The 19,365-nt window shown below is 44.0% G+C and overlaps 1 pseudogene; it reads right to left on the reverse strand.

Annotated features, from left to right (window-relative positions):
- Positions 1 to 14,064: 14,064 nt before the first annotated feature.
- On the reverse strand, positions 14,065 to 14,822 carry LOC100391036 (dihydrofolate reductase-like; annotated as a pseudogene).
- Between the last annotated feature and the right edge of the window lie 4,543 nt (positions 14,823 to 19,365).

Genomic DNA, 19,365 nt, shown 5'->3' on the forward strand with positions numbered 1-19,365 from the left:
TCTTTCATGTAACCTACAGAGCGGGCACATTCTGCCATGCATCAGCATGTGCATCTGCTGACCAAAATTGGATTATAAGCTCTTTGGGGGAACCATAGTGTGTGTCTCACAATATTTAGTGAACAGTCACCTATTAAACTAACAGTGATGGAGTGCTTACAACCTCCTGGACACTGCAGGTACAAAGACGTGGTACTCTATGTTACTTCAAGGAGCATACAATCAAGTGTGGGGGAGTCTTAAAGAACAGACAGCTCCCCTTATCAAAACCAGGCCGGGCATGGAGGCTCACACCTGTAATCCCAGCCCTTTGGGAGACAAAGGCCAGTAGATCACCTGAGGTCAAGAGTTCAAGACCAGCCTAGCTAACTGGTGAAACCTTGTCTCTACTAAAAATACAAATCAAATTAGCTGGATGTAGTGGTACGCTCCTAAGTCCCAGCTACTTGGGGAGGCTGAGGCAGGAGAATCGCTTGAACCCAGGAGGCAGAGGTTGCAGTGAGCCAAGACCTCACCACTGCACTGCAGCCTGGGTGACGGGGAGACACCATCTCAAAAAAAAAAAAAAAAATCAAAACTAGCTTCGTTAAGCCTGGTCATGAAAGGAGGCTGTCCATGTGGAGAGGAGAAACTGTACCTGATGCTCTACTCTAGAAAAAGAGACCCATCTTTCCCTTAGGGACCTCTCACTGCTGGCTGCAGCTCCCACCAACATACTGGTTTTGGGACCGTCAGTATCCCTTTAACTCTTCAATGGCATTTAGACACACTATTTTTTTGTTATTCATTTAATTTCCCATAGCAGAGCGGAGACCAGGATGCACATTTATCCAAAGTTTGTCTAAAGATAAAGATAGGCTGGGTGCAGTGGCTCACACCTGTAATCCCAGTACTTTGGGAGGCCGAGGTGGGCAGATCAACTGAGGTCAGGAGTTCAAGACCAGCTTGATCAACATGGTGAAACCCTGTTTCTACTAAAAATACAAAAATTAACCAGGCAGTGGCAGGTGCCTATAATCCCAGCTACTCAAGAGGCTGAGGCATGAGAATCACTTGAACCCGGGAGGCAGAGGTTGCGTCAAGATTGTGAGTCAAGATTGTGTCACTGCACTCCAGCCTGGGCAAAAGAACGAAATCAGTCTCAAAAAAAAAAGGACTTGAAGATAACAGAAGGGAAGTGAGCAGAAAGAGTAACATGCAACTAACAATGTAGCTCACAAATGTGATCAATCTGGGCATCTTAGATGTCTCTATGGGATGCACACCTGCTTCCAGGGGGCAAGGGTGCTGTGTACACCTCCTCTCGTGCAGGATCCCTGGCAAGCCATCTCGAGTTTCTGAAATCCAAACCCTGTCTGAAAAGGAGAGAGCAGCTTCCCTCTCCTGGCGGCCTCAGGCTGGCCTCCTAGTTCCAGTCTGCTGAGGGACATAATTATTGCACCAAATGGTCCCTTCCCTAGATGATTAACCACAAGAATATCCAATCATGAGGCCACGCTCTCGCCTCAGGGGCATGGCACTACTCTGGCTTGTTAGACGCTCTGCCATTCTTTCTTTACTTTTGCCTAGATGGCTTCATGAGTGTAACACTCTTTTAATAATAACAGCTCTCCATGTATGTCCAACCTCAGCTGTTTTCCCCAGCTTAGTAAACAATGCCACCACCCTTCCAGCTACTCAGACCCATGAGTCATTCTTAAGTCCTCCATTACCCTCATCCCCTCATGTAATCAGAAGCCTGTGGGTTCTATCTTTAAGGTACATCAGGAATTCAGGCTCTTTCCAATGCAACGTCATCACGCTAGTCCAGGCCACCATCACCACTTGCCTGAAAGATGATAACCACTGCCGTACCAATCTCGCATTTCTACTCTCGCCCCTCTAATCTTTTCTATACAACAGCAAAAGTGAGCTTTTAAAACTGTAAACAGTTACGTGCAGCTTGGAACCCTTCAGCGCATTCCCATGGCATTAAATCAAAAATGCCTTTACTACTTCTTTTTTTTTTTCCTTGGTGACAGGGTCTCACTGTGTTGCCCAGGCTGGAGTGCAGTGGTGTGATCATAGCTCATTGAAGCCTTGAACTTCTGGACTCCTGGACTCCCACCTCAGCCTCCTGAGTAGCTGGGACTCCAGGCACACCACCACACCCAACTACCTTTACCACTTATCTGTCCTCTTGAGATCTCTGATTGAATCTCTTGCCACACTCCTCTACCCCTCACCCCCACTCCCAGCTCAGGGCCTAGAATGTGCTCTTTCCCCTGCTTGGAAGCTCCTCCTGTTCTTCCTTTAAGTCTTCCTTTATGGTACCTTCTCAGGGAGTCTTCCATTAGCAACTTGTCTAAATCTACCCCCTATCTTCCTCTTCTACTGCCACCCTAAGTATTCTGTCTCTTATTCTTTATAATACCCATCACAACTTGTAATTAATGTGTTTATTCCTCTGTGGTCTGTTCTTCGTTGTCACTCTTCCCCACTAGAGCACGTGCCCCTGAGGGCAGGCACTGTGTCTGTCCTGCTCGCCTTTGCATCCATTGCGTAGCACAATGTCTGGCATCCAGGAGATTTCAATAAATGTTTGTTTCCCTGTGAAAAGCAGTTTGGGGATCTCTCAAAGAATTTAAAATAGCACTACCATTCAACCCAGCAATACCATCACTGGGCATATACCCCAGGGAAATTAAATTGTTCTACCAAAAAGACACATGCACTCGTGTTTGTCATTGTGTTATTCACAATAGCACAGACATGGAATCATCCCAGGTGCCCATCAATGGTGGATGGGATAAAGAAAAGGCAGTACATATACACCATGGAATACTATGTAGCCATAAAACAGAGTGAAATCATGTGCTTTGCAGCAACATGGATGCAGCTGGAGGCCATTATCCTAAGCAAGTTAATGCAGAAACAGAAAAGCAAATACTGCATATTTTCACTTGTAAGTGGGAGCTAAACATTAGGTACACACAGACACAAAGATGGGAACAATAAACACTGGAATCCCAAAAGCGGAGGCAAGGGAGGAAGTCAAGGGTCAAAAAACTACGTATTGAGTACTATGCTTACTACTTGGCCGACGGGATCAGTAAAGCCTCAGATCATGCAATATACGCATGCAACAAACCTGCACATGTACCTCTGAATCTAAAGTCTTAAATAAATTAATGTTTGTGGCTTACATGAACTGTTCTGATCACCTTCCACTCACTTGTTGGTGAAGGAAGGGAATACCTGCCCTAAAAGTGCAAGATAGCCAAACGCATGACCCCTGGCCCTGGACGGATGAGATTTACAGCAGTTTATTCACAATGTAAACTCAAAGCTGGAGGAGGAGGGCACTGCATGCTATGAGGGGACCATGGGGGCTGCATTCTGAAGTACAGCAAACCCCCAGAAAAGCAATCTTGGTAGTGTCAAGAGGGCAAGATGGCCCTTGGTTCCCATTGGAGCATGTGATTGGTTTGTTTGAATAATTTCACAGGCTGATGGGAAGGTGAAGGTCATTAGGTTTAGAACTGCATGGGTGCAGCTTGTCCAGCTGATAGGAGAATTAACCAGGCATGTCTGGTGAGAGTAGGGGAATTCACAAGCCTTTGGGCCCTGTGCTCCTCAAGGATGTAAAGGTAGCACTTGAAAGTTTAGGTCTTACCACATAGCATCTGGACAAGAGACATACACATGCAGTGGTCAGAGGCAGGGGGTATGGGGAAGATACTTTATTATTACAAGACTAAGTGAATGAATTATTATACTATAGTCCTGTGATTTGTATGTACAGGCTACTAGATGAGTAGCTAGTAAGTTTTCCTCTAAAAAAAAAAAAACCTGAATTCTGATTCCTACCTTTTTTTTTTTTTTTTTTTTTCTGAGACATGGTCTCTGTCACCCAGGCTACAATACAGTGGTGTGATCTTGGCTCACTGCTGTAGCTTTCACCTCCCAGGCTTAAGTGATCCTCTCACCTCATCCTCCCCAGCTGGGGACTACAGGTGTGTTGTCACCATGCCCGGCTAATTTTTCTGCTTTTTGTAGAGACAGGGTTTCACAACATTGCCCAGGCCAGTCTCAAACTGGACTCAAGCAATTTGCCTGCCTCAGCCTCTCAAAGTGCTAGGACTGCAGGCATGAGCTACTGTGCCAGGCCCCCTAATCCTCCTTTATTCTTGTCCTAAATGGGAGTCCATGGGGAATCATGCTTAGCTGCATATAACAGAAAAGCCAAATAACACTGGCTTAAACAAGATAGGGGTTTATTTTTCTCTTCACATCATGAGAAGTCAAGAAGTTCAGAAACCCAGAGCTGGAATGGCAGTTTCCATCATCGACTCAGGCATCTCTTAGCTTGTCATTCCACCCTTCCTAGAGGTGGAGCTTTCATCCTCATGCTTACAACATTGTTGCTGTGGCTCCAGGCATCAAGCTATATTCCAGGCAGAAAGGAGAAAAGATGAAGAGCAAATGGGCATGAGCCAACTGAGTTGGCTCCCTCTAAGGAACTTTTCCTGAATCCCACTGGCCCTCTATTGTTCAGATAATAGCATGCTAAAAGAGGTTCTGGGATTGTTCTTAGCTGGGCACATTACTGCCCTGACTCCCACTTCCAAAATGGATTCTGTGAATAAGGATGACAGGAGAATGGATATCCAACAGGCGACTAACAGGCTGTCCATAGCCAGTGTGAGTGAACAGTGTGATTACAATCAATGAATAGACTGAATATTTTAAATAAGGTCTGGAATTGAAGGGCTTAGGTAAGGTGGGCTGGAAAATAGAAAGGCTCCACAACATCACCTTTACTTAAAAAAAAAATTTTTTTTTTTAACTTTCAGACAGGGTATTGTTCTGCTGCCAAAGCTGGCCTTGAGCTGCTGATCTCAAGCTATCCTCCTGCCTCCACCTCCTGAGTTGGGATTACAGGCACAAGCCACAGTACTCAACTTTTTATTTAACCTTGTCAGAAGATAAGACAGACACATGTCCATTGTGAAAATAAGGTGCATATGTGATGCCATGGTAAGGGTCATGTCTGAAAGCATCGTGGGGATGACAAGCAATCCAGAGGCATCGCTACAAACTGGCGGTGTGACCTCAGGCAGCTTACCTAGGGAGGTCCTTGGGTCTCTGGGTCTTAAAATGAGAGGACTGAACTAAACTATCTCTAAGATCTTTCTCAACTCTAAATTTCGATTATAACAATGGTCATTTTTGTTTTAGACAGGGTCTGGCTCTGTTGCCCAGGCTGAAAGTACAGTGGTGCCATATCTGCTCACTGCAACCTCTGCCTCCTTTGCTCAAACCATCCTCCAACCTCAGCCTCCAGAGTAGCTAGGACCAAGGCGTGCACCACCATGCCTGGCTAATTTTTTTTTTTTTTAGATGGGGGTTTCACCATATTGCCTAGGCTGGTCCTGAACTCTTGGGCTCAAAGGATCTTCCCATGTCAGCTTCCCAAAGTGGTAGGATTACAGGCGTGAACCACCACACCAATTTTTTTTTTTAATTCAGTGAAATATTTTAGACAAATGAAAGGTTTCATAGAAAACAGATGAAGAGCTGAGTGAGACAGAACATACCTACCTGTATTCTCAACTACTCAGGAAACTGAGGCAAGTGGATCAGTTGAGCCCAGGAGTTCAAGACCATTCTGGGCAATATAGCAAGACTCTGTCTGAAAACAAAACCAACCAACTAACTAACAAAAAACGATCAAGCAGAGGTACCCCAGAGGACGAAGGAAGAGAATTCTGGAGCAATGTCTACTTGGCCTCGGTCTTCATTCCCATGGGGTCCCCTGAGTTTTGTGGAGCTCACTTCTACATAGCTCCTTGTGTGACTTCAACAAAATAAAATGACACATTTATTGGTAAAAATCAGATTACCATCAGAAATAGAAAATTGCTTTTACTTGGCAATAACAATCTTAGGCACTTTTAACCAATCTCATCACATTAAATAACTAGCATTTCAGGCCGGGCGCGGTGGCTCACGCCTATAATTCCAGCACTTTGGGAGGCCGAGGCGGGTGGATCATGAGATCAAGAGATCGAGACCATCCTGGTCAATAAGGTGAAACCCCGTCTTTACTAAAAATACAAAAATTAGCTGGGCATGGTGGTGCGCGCCTGTAGTCCCAGCTACTCGGGAGGCTGAGGCAGGAGAATTGCTTGAACCCAGAAGGCGGAGGTTGCGGTGAGCCGAGATCATGCCATTGCACTCCAGTCTGAGTAACAACAGCAAAACTCTGTCTTAAAAAAAAAAACTAGCATTTCAAATTGTGATACTGTGTAATAACCCTCATTTGAAATGACTGGAGAAATATTCACCAAATCTCACGGAAGAATGACAGAATTTTCTCCAAAATTTATCAGAAAAGAAAAGAGGTTGGACTGTCAAGAAACGTACTTATTATTTTCTAGATAGTTATTCAGATAACACTTGTGCGTGGAGGGAAACACACCCCTGGGCTTTGCAAACACTTGTTTCCTGTGTGTCAGACTCGCCTACAACCTGTTTATCAAATGGAGCTGATAATAATTGGACGCAAAGACCACACCACTTACCTCTCATCAGTCACCTGCTTTTCTTGTCATACTTTCAGCATTTATGAAATTTTAAACTATGCCTTTTAATTATTTGGTAATTACTTTTAAACTTTATTTAAAAATATAGAACTGGCCGGGTGCGGTGGCTCAAGCCTGTAATCCCAGCACTTTGAGAGGCCGAGGCGGGTGGATCCCGAGGTCAAGAGATCGAGACCATCCTGGTCAACATGGTGAAACCCCGTCTCTACTAAAAATACAAAAAAAAAAAAAAAAATTAGCTGGGCACGGTGGCGCGTGCCTGTAGTCCCAGCTACTCAGGAGGCTGAGGCAGGAGAATTGCCTGAACCCAGGAGGCAGAGGTTGCAGTGAGCCGAGATTGTGCCATTGCACTCCAGCCTGGGTAATAAGAGCGAAACTTCACCTCAAAAAAAAAAAAAATATATATATATATATATATATATATATATATAGAACCGAGTTCCGAACAAATTATCCTTGAATTTCTCCCTCTAGTAGTTACACTTTTCAGTATCTGTGAAGTTTTCTGACTCCTCTGATCATTTTTCCTCCCACACAGCATCTGAAGTGTATCTGTACAGAATAGCTGGAAGTCCCAGCTTTACCCTCTCTCTGCGTTTTCCTCTCACAGCCCCTTCTCTTGGACCCTGCTCTTCCTCTCAGCACGGTAACCTTTTTTTATTTCCAGATAGGTTTTGAAAACACCGTCTGTTCCCGTCTTAGGATCCCTGGGGCAGATGATAGGTGTCTCCCACAGTCCAGACACATGGCCACCAAAGATGTTCTTGCCTTTTTTTTTTTTTTTTTTTTTTGAGACGGAGTTTTGCTCGTTACCCAGGCTGGAGTGCAATGGTGTGATCTCGGCTCACCGCAACCTCCGCCTCCTGGGTGCAGGCAATTCTCCTGCCTCAGCCTCCTGAATAGCTGGGATTACGGGCACGCGCCACCATGCCCAGCTAATTTTTTTGTATTTTTAGTAGAGACGGGGTTTCACCATGTTGACTAGGATGGTCTCGATCTCTTGACCTCGTGATCCACCCGCCTCGGCCTCTCAAAGTGCTGGGATTACAGGCGTGAGCCACCGCGCCCGGCCCGTTCTTGCCTTTTTAATGTTTATCAAGTTCTTCCACAGGCAACAGAAAGTAAGTCGTCTTTAGATATTTATAAAAGGTAACACAGACCTTTAAAAATATGATCGTGGTACATTTCGAATGAGGACTGTGTGAGAAACATACAGGTCCTATTGTCTCCCTCGTTGTGTTGTCTTTTCCTCAGCCAACAAGTGATCTGTTGCCAGCGACAGAGAGACAAACAACTAACTGGTCCTTATTCTAAGGACCAGGCCCAGCCTGGAATGCGGCCAGGAGAGGAGTTCCTGAGCCGGCCTCGGGGACGCGGCGGTAATGAGCCGCCGGCCTCGGAAGGTGGTGCTGTTGGGTGTGAGGGGAGATCCTGCTTGCGCTGGAACTCAGCGAGCGGCGTGCCAGAAGGAAGCCGCGATTTCCAATGCGGATTCCCCTCGCTGAGACACTACTCTTCAGTGAGAGCTCTAGGGCATCTGAGAGTTTGAGGCAGAGGCAGAACGGCTCTGGGCCGAGTGATGGCGAGGAAACCAGCATCCAGCGCGAGTGGCGGACGCCGGGCCGGGCGCGCGCATCCAGGGGCGCCTTGGGGACGGCGCGCGGAGAAAAGTTGCGGGGCTGAGAGAAAGGGTGGCGCTGGAGACCAGATGGTTTTCATCCCCTGGAGACAAAGAGGTGCCTTCTTTTGACAACAGCTGCCAGTGACATACAAGCCATACGGCGGGGCCGGCGGGGGAGGGGAGCTCGGGAGGAGAGAGCCTAAGGCGGGGAACTGCTCTGACTTTCTATAATGGGGTGGTTGCCATGGTGACGGGCCAGGTATCTAAAGGGGCGGCTGAAAGCACCCTTTGTTCTGGGGCCCGGCTGCCCGGGTTGTGCCTGTTCCTAAGAGACACCTTTAGACACCTCCCTCCGTGCCGGGGCGAGCTGCGCCCGCGGCTGGGAGCGTCTCCGCGGCAGTTTCACACCACGGTCCGCAGGTCGCAGCACCACTGCGGCTGCACGCGCGCTGCATGCGGAGGGCAACGCCGCCTCCCACGCACGATCCACCCGAAATCCGAGCTGGTAGCTCGCCCGCCGGGGCCCAGACGCGCAGGCCGGGACTCGGTGCTCCGCCCAGTCCCCGCTGCCCCGGGGAGACTTCGAATTACAAGGCGGAGCAGGACCCGGTGACTCCACAAATAACTCACTGAGGTCTGGGGCGAGGGCACTCGGGAAAGCCCCGTAGAGTCACTTTGCAGTCGTGCTGGAAGGAAAAGCAGAACCAAATCACTGGATAAAGAAGATTAAAAGTAAGGCAGCCTTACAACGTTGCTTGTAAGAGCAACCAGCTGGAAACAACCTAAAAGTCCGTTCTTGGGGGCTGGGTGAATGATATGGGGCGCATCCCTCTGAGGGAACCCTAAGCTGCCATTAAAGAGTACCTGGCAGCTGCTGTATTTGCTGAGACATGGAAAATTTCCGGTATTATTCTAAGTAATAAAGTGCAGAGGAGTATGAGTTGGGTGTGTGTGTGTTTGCATCTCTGGAAGTGGTTGCCTCTTAGGATGGTCTCTGTGTGACTAGAAGAGGAGAGAAAGAAAACTTGCTTTTCGCCATGCTATAATCTTCCGCACCTTTCGAATTTGCCGTTTGTACTATCTTACTCACAAAGGGAAAAGAACTTTGAAATAAAATCGCATTTGTTGAAATAAAATCGCATTTGCTTGAACACTAATGAGATGTGGCACTCTCCATAAAGTATCTCAACTCTTTTTTAGTGCTTTAATAAAGATTACTTTTTAAAATATATGTGCACAAATTCCATTAGCCCACAGATATGTAACGTTAATGGCAGTGGCAAGTCAGAGATGAAGATGTATACTTCTTTCCTGCCTTCTTGTGGTGCAGAGATGGACGGAGCCAGCTGTCATTCAAGGAGCCCGCTGTGTAAACCCATCTATTTATTATTGTATCACTTTAATCACAGGACCCTCACATTAAACAAACATGACACTAGGGAAATTTTCCTAGCTACAAAATGGCATATAACCAGTGAAATACTGGACTACCGAACACCAAGGTCATGGATGATCTTTCTACACAGATAAAAAGAATTGTTTCTTAGCAATGACTTCACTGACTGATGATAGTAAGTTAACATCTATTGAGCATTTACTGTGAGCCTTATTGAGCACTGTTTAGAATTTGATATGCAGGCTGGGAGCAGTGGCTCACGCCTGTAATCCCAACATTTTGGGAGGCCAAGGAGGGTGGATCACTTGAGGTCAGGAGTTCGAGACCAGCTTGGCCAACATGGTGAAACCCCGTCTCTACTAAAAATACAAAATTAGCTGGGCATAGTGGCACGCGCCTGTAGTGCTGGTTCTTGGGAGGCTGAGGCAGGAGAATCGCTTGAACCTGGGAGGCGGAGGCTGCCGTCAGCCAAGAGGGCGACAGATTGAGACTCAGTTAAAAAAAAAAAAAAAGAGTTTGATATGCATTATTTCTTTTAATCTTCAAAACAGTTTCCCTATTTCACAAATGAAGAAACACAGAAACATTCTTCAGTTTACCTGATGTCACACAAGAAAGCCACAGAATCTGGATTTGAATACACATCTGACTGACTCTAAAACTTATGTTTTTAACCTCTACCCTACCTATTACTTTTTAAATAACGGTGAAAATTCAGGCTCAGTATGACTGTAATCCTCAGGTTTCATGAATTGAGAAAAGGGTATCTAAAGGTTGAGAACTAGATTACCTTTGAGGAAAAGGTTGCAAAACATAGTGGGTATAGTTAATGCAGTCTTCATCTCAGTGTCCTAACTAAAGTTTGATTGGAACAAGCCAAGCTCATGTGTTTGTGCTATCTATGGCGGAGTTGAGTACTTGCAACAACTAAAAATATTGACTAAATGGACCTTTACAGTAATGTTTGCTGATCCTTGTTCTAGAGTGATGGTCAGTACTCAGAAAGGCAAAAGAGAGCAGAACTTTTAGAAAAGTGCCAGCCCCATTCTAAATGTTATTTTCATATTCACCCAAGTACTCCAGTCCTGTTCAAAACTGTGCATTCAGACCAGGCACATTGGCTTACATCTGTAATCCCAGCACTTTGGGAGGCCGAGGCAGGTGGATCATTTGAAGTCCAGAGTTCAAGACCAGCTTAGCCAACATGGTAAGATCCTCCATCTCTATGAAAAATAGAAAAATTAGCCAGGCATAGTAGTGAGCACCTATAATCTTAGCTACTCGGGAGGCTGAGGTCGGTGAATTGCTTGAACCTGGGAGGCAGAGGTTGCAGTGAGCTGAGATTGTGCCACTGCACTCCAGTCTGGGCAAGAGAGTGAGACTCTGTCTCAAAATAAAACAAAACAAAAACAGAATTGCATATTCAGTGCTGTCCCAAAGGGCTTTAGTATTTGGGAAAATAACACCAGTTTTTAACAGGATGAATATGGTATGGATTTCATTCAACTACAAAGGACTTTTTTTATGCTTTATTGGAGCCAAAAGACTGAGAAGCAATTGGGCTGCTTTTTGGTTTTGTTTCTTGGTTGTTTTTTCTGTGAGAAGGAGCTAGCTTACCTATGAGCATGCATCCTTTGCTCCTGAGGCTGTTCTTTAGCAAAGACCTTCCAGGAAAAGAAAGAAGCCAAGGATAGATGATGTTTTGCCAAAATGAAGTAATTATTATGACTTGAGATATACCTATGATACTTGGAATTGGCTTGGAGAGATGATTGCCAGTTTTCCTTAGATTTCAAAGAATTGTGCTCCTTTTTTAAAAGCTTCAATGGCTCTGGAAAACATATAGAAGACTGTGTGTGAATTTATAGATGATCACAGGGCTCTCTCTTGGGACTGTTGGCCACCAATTGCAGGGTGGAACTTTTAGGGAAACTGATGTGAAGGGATATGAATTCTAGCTACCCCCTCCTCTTATCACTGTCTCTGTCACTTCTACTCCAGAGAGGTAGCAGTTGCTCCTTATTGCACAACCAGAAACCCAAGTTTATGCTCATGGACATCACCTGCTTCTAAGAGCCAAAAGCTGTAGATGTCTTTAGGCAGCATGCCAGATGACTTTGAAATTTTGTTTCTTTAAGCTGAGAAGAACTCTCTAGAAGTTTCTCCACCCATGTAACAGCTGACCTGTGTTGGCTTGTTTGAAACACTCATAAAATTGGCCACAGTACAAAACTCTTATGAAGCACTGGGCTTACCAGTAGAAACAGAATACGTAATTATGGCAGAGCTGTCACTACTCAACATCACTTGTAGGTCTAGGCAAATGCTAATTCCAGCTAATAAAAATTAGGTTCTGATTATAGAATCTCGGTGGTGGGTATATGGGTGTTTACTGTACATTTCTTGTTCTTTACTTTCTTTTTTTAAATTTTTTTTTTATTTTTTGGAGACAGGGTCTTGCTCTGTTGGCCAGGCTGGAGTTCAGTGGCTCACAGCAGACTCAATCTTCCGGGCTGTGCACGCCATCCTCCCACCTCAGCCTCCTGAGTAGCTGGACTACAGGAGCACGTAATTAAAACCGGCTAATTTTTATTTTTGTTTTTTAAATTATTTATTTATTTGAGATGAAGTCTCACTCTGTCGCCAGGCTGGAGTGCAGTGGCGCGATCTCAGCTCACTGCAACCTTCACCTCCCAGGGTCAAGCGATTCTCCTGCTTCAGTCTCCCGAGTAGCTGGGCTTACAGGCATGCACCACCACGCCCAGCTAATTTTTTTGTGTTTTTTGTAGAGACAGGGTTTCACCATGTTGGCCAGGATGGTCTCGGTTCCCTGACCTTGTGATCCACCGCCTCGGCCTCCCAAAGTGCTGGGACTACATATGTGAGCCACTGCGCCTTGGCCTATTTTTTTTTTTTAATTTATTTTGAGATGAAGTCTCGCTCTGTCACCCAGGCAGGAGTGCAGTGCCACTCGCTGCAGCCTCTGCCTCCCGGGTTCAAGTGATTCTTGTGTCTCAGCCTCCCAAGTAGCTGGGACTACAGGCGCGCACCACCACACCCCACTAATTTTTGTAGTCTTGGTAGAGACAGGGTTTCACCATGTTGGTCAGGCTGGCGTCCAACTCCCGGGCTCAAGTGATCCTCCCCTCTCCGCCTCCCAAAGTGCTGGAATTGTAGGTGTGAGCCACCGCAGCTGGCCATTTACTGTATATATGTTATGACTTTCCTGTAAGTTTGAAGTTTTTTCTAATCAAATATGGGGAAAAATTAGATTCTGTCTGAAAGCTCTCTTTTCTCCAATTTTCTGGAGGACAAAACAAGATGGAGAAAATACTAGAACTTAGTTAAAAACATATATAAGGCCGGGCGCAATGGCTAATGCCTGTAATCCTAGCACTTTGAAGGCCAAGGTGGGCAGATCATGAAGTCAGGAGTTCGAGAGCAGCCTGGCCAATATGGTGGAACCCCTGTCTCCACTAAAAATACAAAAAAATTAGCTGGGTGTGGTGGTGTGTGCCTGTCGTCCCAGCTACTCAGGAGGCTAATGCAGGAGAATTGCTTGAACTTGGGAGGTGGAAGCTGCAGTGAGCCAAGATCACGCTAATGCTCTCCTGCCTGCGCAACAGAAGGCGACTCCCTCTCAAAAAAAAAAAAAAAAAAAAATCTCCCCGCAAAAAACCTCAATTAAGATAAGAATTCAATGAAAATTAAAAATACAAGGTAAGATTCATAAGCTACAATAATTTTGATGATCTTTTCCTAAGATTTGAAAACACTTTGGGAAAAACATTTGGACATTTCCTAAAAAAAAAAAAAATTTCCCAGGATTATCCTTAAATTATCAGTGAATAGTAATAAGAATAATTGTGTGTATTTTGGTGGAATTTTCTCCTCCCATTCAGACTTAAATTGCCATTACTTAATTGTTTCTAACTCCCAAGTAGCCCTCTTTGAACACTTGCATCTCCCGGAAGTTCCCAAAGAGCCTCAACCCATGTAGATGTCAAAGTTTCTTCTTTCATTTTCTCTCATTTCCCTAATAAGCATCCATTGCCATCTCTTCTTACAGCTGCCAAACTGCTCCCAAGCTTCTACTCAGTTCACCTCTCAGCCTTTTCAATACACGTATAAACAGGCAGAGAAGAATATGAAGTGACTACTGAACATCGTACTTTTTTTTTTTTTTGGTGCATCTTCATCTTTAATAAATACTATCAACATTTGAGAAGCTCAACAATGGGTGTGGAATGGCAGCTCACTGTGTAGCAGGTGCTGGGGACTCAGTCAGGGTCTTGGATAGGCACTTAGTTATAGCAAGAATGTTTCATAAATGGTATCTGATATAGCCAAGATTAGTGGGGAAAGTGTAAAGTATAAAGTCAATAGTAGTATACAGCAAAAAAAAAACAAAAGACTAGTGGGGAATACAAACACATTGCTTAGAAATAATTATCCACAGATCTAAAGTTGCTAAGTCTTTTTTTTTCTTTGCAGAAAGAAAGAGGGGAAAGAAAAAGATAAGAGAGAAAAGCTTCCATAGATCTTGTAGAAGGAAAAAAAGTCTTTTTTTCTAATGTAAAAATACATAATTTTTTTCAGAGGGAGGAGGAACAGCTTAATCCAGAAAACACATTCATATTAATCATTCTTCTCCTATACTTCAAATTTGTACTTAATGCCTTTCTCCTCCTGGTCATCAGAGGGAACACCTGGGTATTGTGGCAGAAGTTTATATTTCTCTAAATCAATTTCTGGAAAAAACGTGTCACTTTCAAAGTCCTGCATGATCCTTGTCACAAAGAGTTTAAGATGGCCTGGGTGATCCATGGCTTCCTTATAAACAGAACTGCCACCAATTATCCAAATCATGTCTACTTTATTTGCTAATTCTGGTTGTTCAGTAAGTTTTAAGGCATCATCCAGACTTCTGGCAAGAAGAGCTCCTTGTGGAGGTTCCTTGAGTTCCCTGCTGAGAACTACATTAATTCTATCCTTTAAAGGTCAATTCTTCTCAGGAATGGAGAACCAGGTCTTCCTACCCATAATCACCAAATTCTGTTTATCTTCTACTGAAGAGGTCGTGGTCATTCTCTGGAAATACCTGAATTCATTCCTGAGCGGCGGCCAGGGCAGTTCACCGTTCTTGCCGATGCCCATGTTCTGGGACACAGCGACGATGCAGTTTAGCAATTGAACCATGACAGCAGCAGTGAGCACTGACGCCGCTCGCTACACCACCCTGAACATCGCACTTTTGACTAATTAGACCTAATGAATTTTCTTAGCTTACTAATAAATATATTTTTCTTTTTTAGACAAAGTCTTGCTCTGTTGCCCAGGCTGGAGTGCAGTGGCGCAGTCTAGGCTCACCGCAACCTCCGCCTCCTGGGTTCAAGTGCTTCTCCTGCCTCAGCCTCCCAAGTAGCTGGGACTACAGTCACTTGCCACCATGCTCGGCTAATTTTTTGTATTTTTAGTAGAGATGGGGTTTCACTGTCAGGATGGTCTTGAGCTCCTGACCTTGTGATCCACCTGCCTCAGCCTCCCAAAGTGCTGGGATTACAGGCATGAGCCACCACGCTCAGCCACTAATATTTTTTATATTAATATACTGGTATTTCATGTTTGTATAATAATATACCCTAAACCTAATCTCCCGCTCCACAAAAAGGCTCTTGATTAACTACACAAGGAGCCAAGTATTTAATTTAATAAGAAAAAAGCAAGAAAGTTGAAGAATGGAAAATGAAAATAACAATAAAAAGTGAAATTGAAAATTGATCAAACAAAAAAGAAAGTAAGGGAGGCGGGGAGAGTTAATAGGTACAAAAAAATAGAAAGGTGAGTAAGACCTAGTATTTGGAAACACAACAGGGTGACTATAGTCAATAATAATTTAATTGTACATTTAAAAAATACTAAAAGAGGGGCAGAGCTTGGTGGCTTATGCCTGTAATCCCAGCACTTTGAGAGGCCGAGGCAGGAGGATTGTTTGAGGGCAGGAGTTTGAGACCAGCTGACCCAACATGGTAAAACCCCAGCTCTACTAAAATACAAAAATTAGCCAGCCATGGCAGTGCACACCTGTAATCTCAGCTACTCGGGAGGCAGAGGTAGGTGAATTGCCAGAACCCAGAAGGCAGAGGCTGTAGTGAGCTGAGATTGTACCACTGCACTCTAGCCTGGGAGACAGAGCGAAACTCTGTCTTAAAAATAAATCAATATATAAATAAATGAAATAAAAATTACTAAAAGTATAATTGGGTTGTTTGTAACATAAAGGAGAAATGCTTCCGGGGATGGACACCCCATTTTATTTATTTATTTATTTATTTATTTGGGTTTTTTTTTTGAGACGGAGTCTTGCTCTTTTGCCAGACTGGAATACAGTGGTCCCATCTCAGCCCACTGCAGCCTCTGCCTCCCAAATTCAAGTGATTCTCCTGCCTCAGCCTCCCAAGTAGCTGGGACTACAGGCATGTGCCACCACATTCAGCTAATTTTTGTATTTTTAGTAGAGACAGGGTTTCATCATGTTGGCCAGGATGCTCTTGATCTCTTGACCTTGTGATCCATCCACTTCAGCCTCCCAAAGTGCTGGGATTACAGGCGTGAGCCACCACATCTGGCTGGATAACCCATTTTACAGGATGTGATTATTATGCACTGCATGCCTGCATCAAAACATCTCATGTACTCCATAAATACAGACACTTGCTATGTACTCACAAAAATTAAAACAGAAAATTAAAAAGAGGGAAAGTAAAAATAAAAGAATAAGAAAGATATAACCATGAATACAGGAGAGATTAAAGAAAAATGTTTACTTCATAAAATTATGTGGCAGCAAATATGAAGATCTAGAGGAAATTGGCAACTTCCAGGTAGAATGTAAATTACCAGAAGTGACACAAAAGAAGGTGGAAAATCTGAATGGTCCATTATCATAGAAGAAATTGGAAAGGTTATTAGACATTTTTCGTTAGAAGAAGAGGAAACAGGCTGGGCCTAGTGGCTCAGGCCAGTAAACCTAGCACTTTGGGAGGCCAAGGCAAACAGATCACTTGAAGTCAGGAGTTGGACACTAGCCTGGCCAATATGATGAAACCTTGTCTCTACTAAAAATACAAAAATTAGCCGGACATGGTGGCTACTGTAATCCCAGCTACTCAGGAGACTGAGGCAGGAAAATCGCTTGAACCTGGGAGACGGAGGTTGCAGTGAACTGAGATTGTACCACTGCACTCCAGCCTGGGCAATAGAGTGAGATTGTGTCAAAAAAAAAAAAAAAAAAAGAGGAAACATAAAAATTACTATCAATATCTTCAGAGTGATCTCCATGGAATGAGAGCAGGATAACACAAAAGAAGGAGCAAAGAGAACAGAGGATAGAAAATAACTTTTAGAAATTTACAATATGTCTATCTACATAAAAAACTCAATAAAACATTTGGGAGAGCAAGTCTAGGAAATCTCCCAGAATGTATAGAAACAAAGGCAAAAGTATAGAAAACAGAAGAGAAAATATAAGAGAAATAGACCATTTCAGGAAGTCTAATTTTTACTTTATTTTATTTTATTTTTTGAGACAGAGTCTTGCTCTGTCGCCCAGGCTAGAATGCAGTGGAGTGATCTCAGCTCACTGTAACGTCTGCCTCCCGGGTTCAAGTCATTGTTCTGACTACAGGTGCACACCACCATGCCTGGCTAATATTTTGGCAGAGACAGCGTTTTGCCATGTTTGCCAGGCTGGTCACAAACTCTTGGTCTTCAAGTGATCTGTCTGCTTCAGTTTCCCAAAGTGCTGGGATTATAAGCATGAGCCACCTCACCTGGCCCTTATTAATAGAAATGTTATTATAAATAGAGAAAAGGAAGGGGTGTGTGTGTGTGTTTTGAGACAGTCACACTCTGTCACCCAGGCTGGAGTGTAGTGGCATGATCTTGGCTCACTACAACCTCCGCCTCCCAGGTTCAAGTGATTCTTCTGCCCCAGCCTCCCAAGTAGCTGGGACTACAGGCACACACCACCATGCCTGGCTAATTTTTGTATTTTTAGTGGAGATGGGATTTTACTATATTGGCCAGGTTGGTCTCGAACTCCTGATCTCATGATCCGACTGACTGGGCCTCCCAAAGTGCTGGGATTACAAGTATGAGCCACCGTGTTCGGCTTGTGTGTGTTTTTTTGTTTTGAGACAGAGTTTCGCTCTTGTTACCCAGGCTGGAGCGCAATGGTGCGATCTCGGCTCACCACAACCTCCGCCTCCTGGGTTCAGGCAATTCTCCTGCCTCAGCCTCCTGAGTAGCTGGGATTACAGGCGCGCACCACCATGCCCAGCTAATTTTTAGTATTTTTAGTAGAGACGGGGTTTTACCATGTTGACCAGGATGGTCTCGATCTCTTGACCTTGTGATCCACCCGCCTCAGCCTCCCAAAGTGCTGGGATTACAGGCTTGAGCCACTGCACCTGGCCCGTGTGTGTTTTTTTAACTACTAAATTTCCTAGTATTGAAGGGAAATAAATTACTGAGTATGTAAATTGAAATAAATGAACAAGTGCCTAGGTAAAAGAATGAAAACCAACCCCAGTAAAACAAACAAATAACTGAAACCTACAGGATGTAAATTTTTTAAAGTGGAGAAAAAATGGAGGAGGAGGGGAAGAATTAATAGGTTGCCTAGTGGCCTCTGATCGGGTGGGGAATAAAGGAGAGAGGTTATACAATGTAGTTCTATTGAAGAATGAAAGAAGAATGATTTGGGTACATAGAAACCTGAGCAAACAAACAAAAAGTAATCATTAACTTCAGGAAAAACAGAAAGTAACACAAGAAAAAGAAAGTCATCATAGCATATTATGTGGTTCATTAGTGAATATAATTTAACTAATCATTATAAATTCCATCAAGATGGACTTTATTTGGATTACTAATGAATCTCCAGCACCTACAGTAATGTTTGACACATAGTATGCGCTCAAAAAATATTTGATGAATTAATGAATGAATACCGAATAATAACATGAATTATGATATAACTGGACTACAAGATTGGGAGAGGAGAAGGCTTTGGGAAGACTGAAGCTCCCTCCTGTATAATAGAAAATCCATTGGTAAAGTAACAGAAAACAAAGTGGGGATGGGTTGAGTCAAGAAAGAATCATCAAAGAATATGGAAGTAGCTGGATGTGGCGGTTCATGCCTATAATCCTAGCACTTTGGGAGGCCAAAGTGGGTGGATCACGAGGTCAGGAGATCGAGACCATCCTGGCCAACATGGTGAAACCCTGTTTCTAATAAAAATACAAAAAGTTAGTCGAGCGTGGTAGAGTGCACTTGTAGTCCCAGCTACTCAGGAGGCTGAGATAGGAGAATCGCTTGAACCTGGGAGGCAGAGGCTGCAGTGAGCTGAGATCACCATTGCACTTCAGCCTGGAAGACAGAGTCTTCTCAAAAAAAAAAAAAAAATTAAAACTTACATGCATCAAAGGACACAATCAACAGAATGAAAAGGCAATCCACGAAACAGGAGAAAATATTGACATGCCATATGTCTGATAAGGGGTTAATATCCAGAATACATAAAGAATTCTTAGAATTCAACAACAACAAAAAACAACCTGAGTAAAGAATGAGCAATGGATTGAATAGGCATTGCTCTAAAGCAGATATGCAAATGGCCAATTATGTCTCAATCAGAGTGAGAGAAAAAACAACAACAACAAAAAACAACAACAAATGGCCAATAAGCACATAAA

Source organism: Callithrix jacchus, chromosome 13 (genome assembly GCF_049354715.1).
Source record: "Callithrix jacchus isolate 240 chromosome 13, calJac240_pri, whole genome shotgun sequence".
NCBI lineage: Eukaryota > Metazoa > Chordata > Mammalia > Primates > Cebidae > Callithrix > Callithrix jacchus.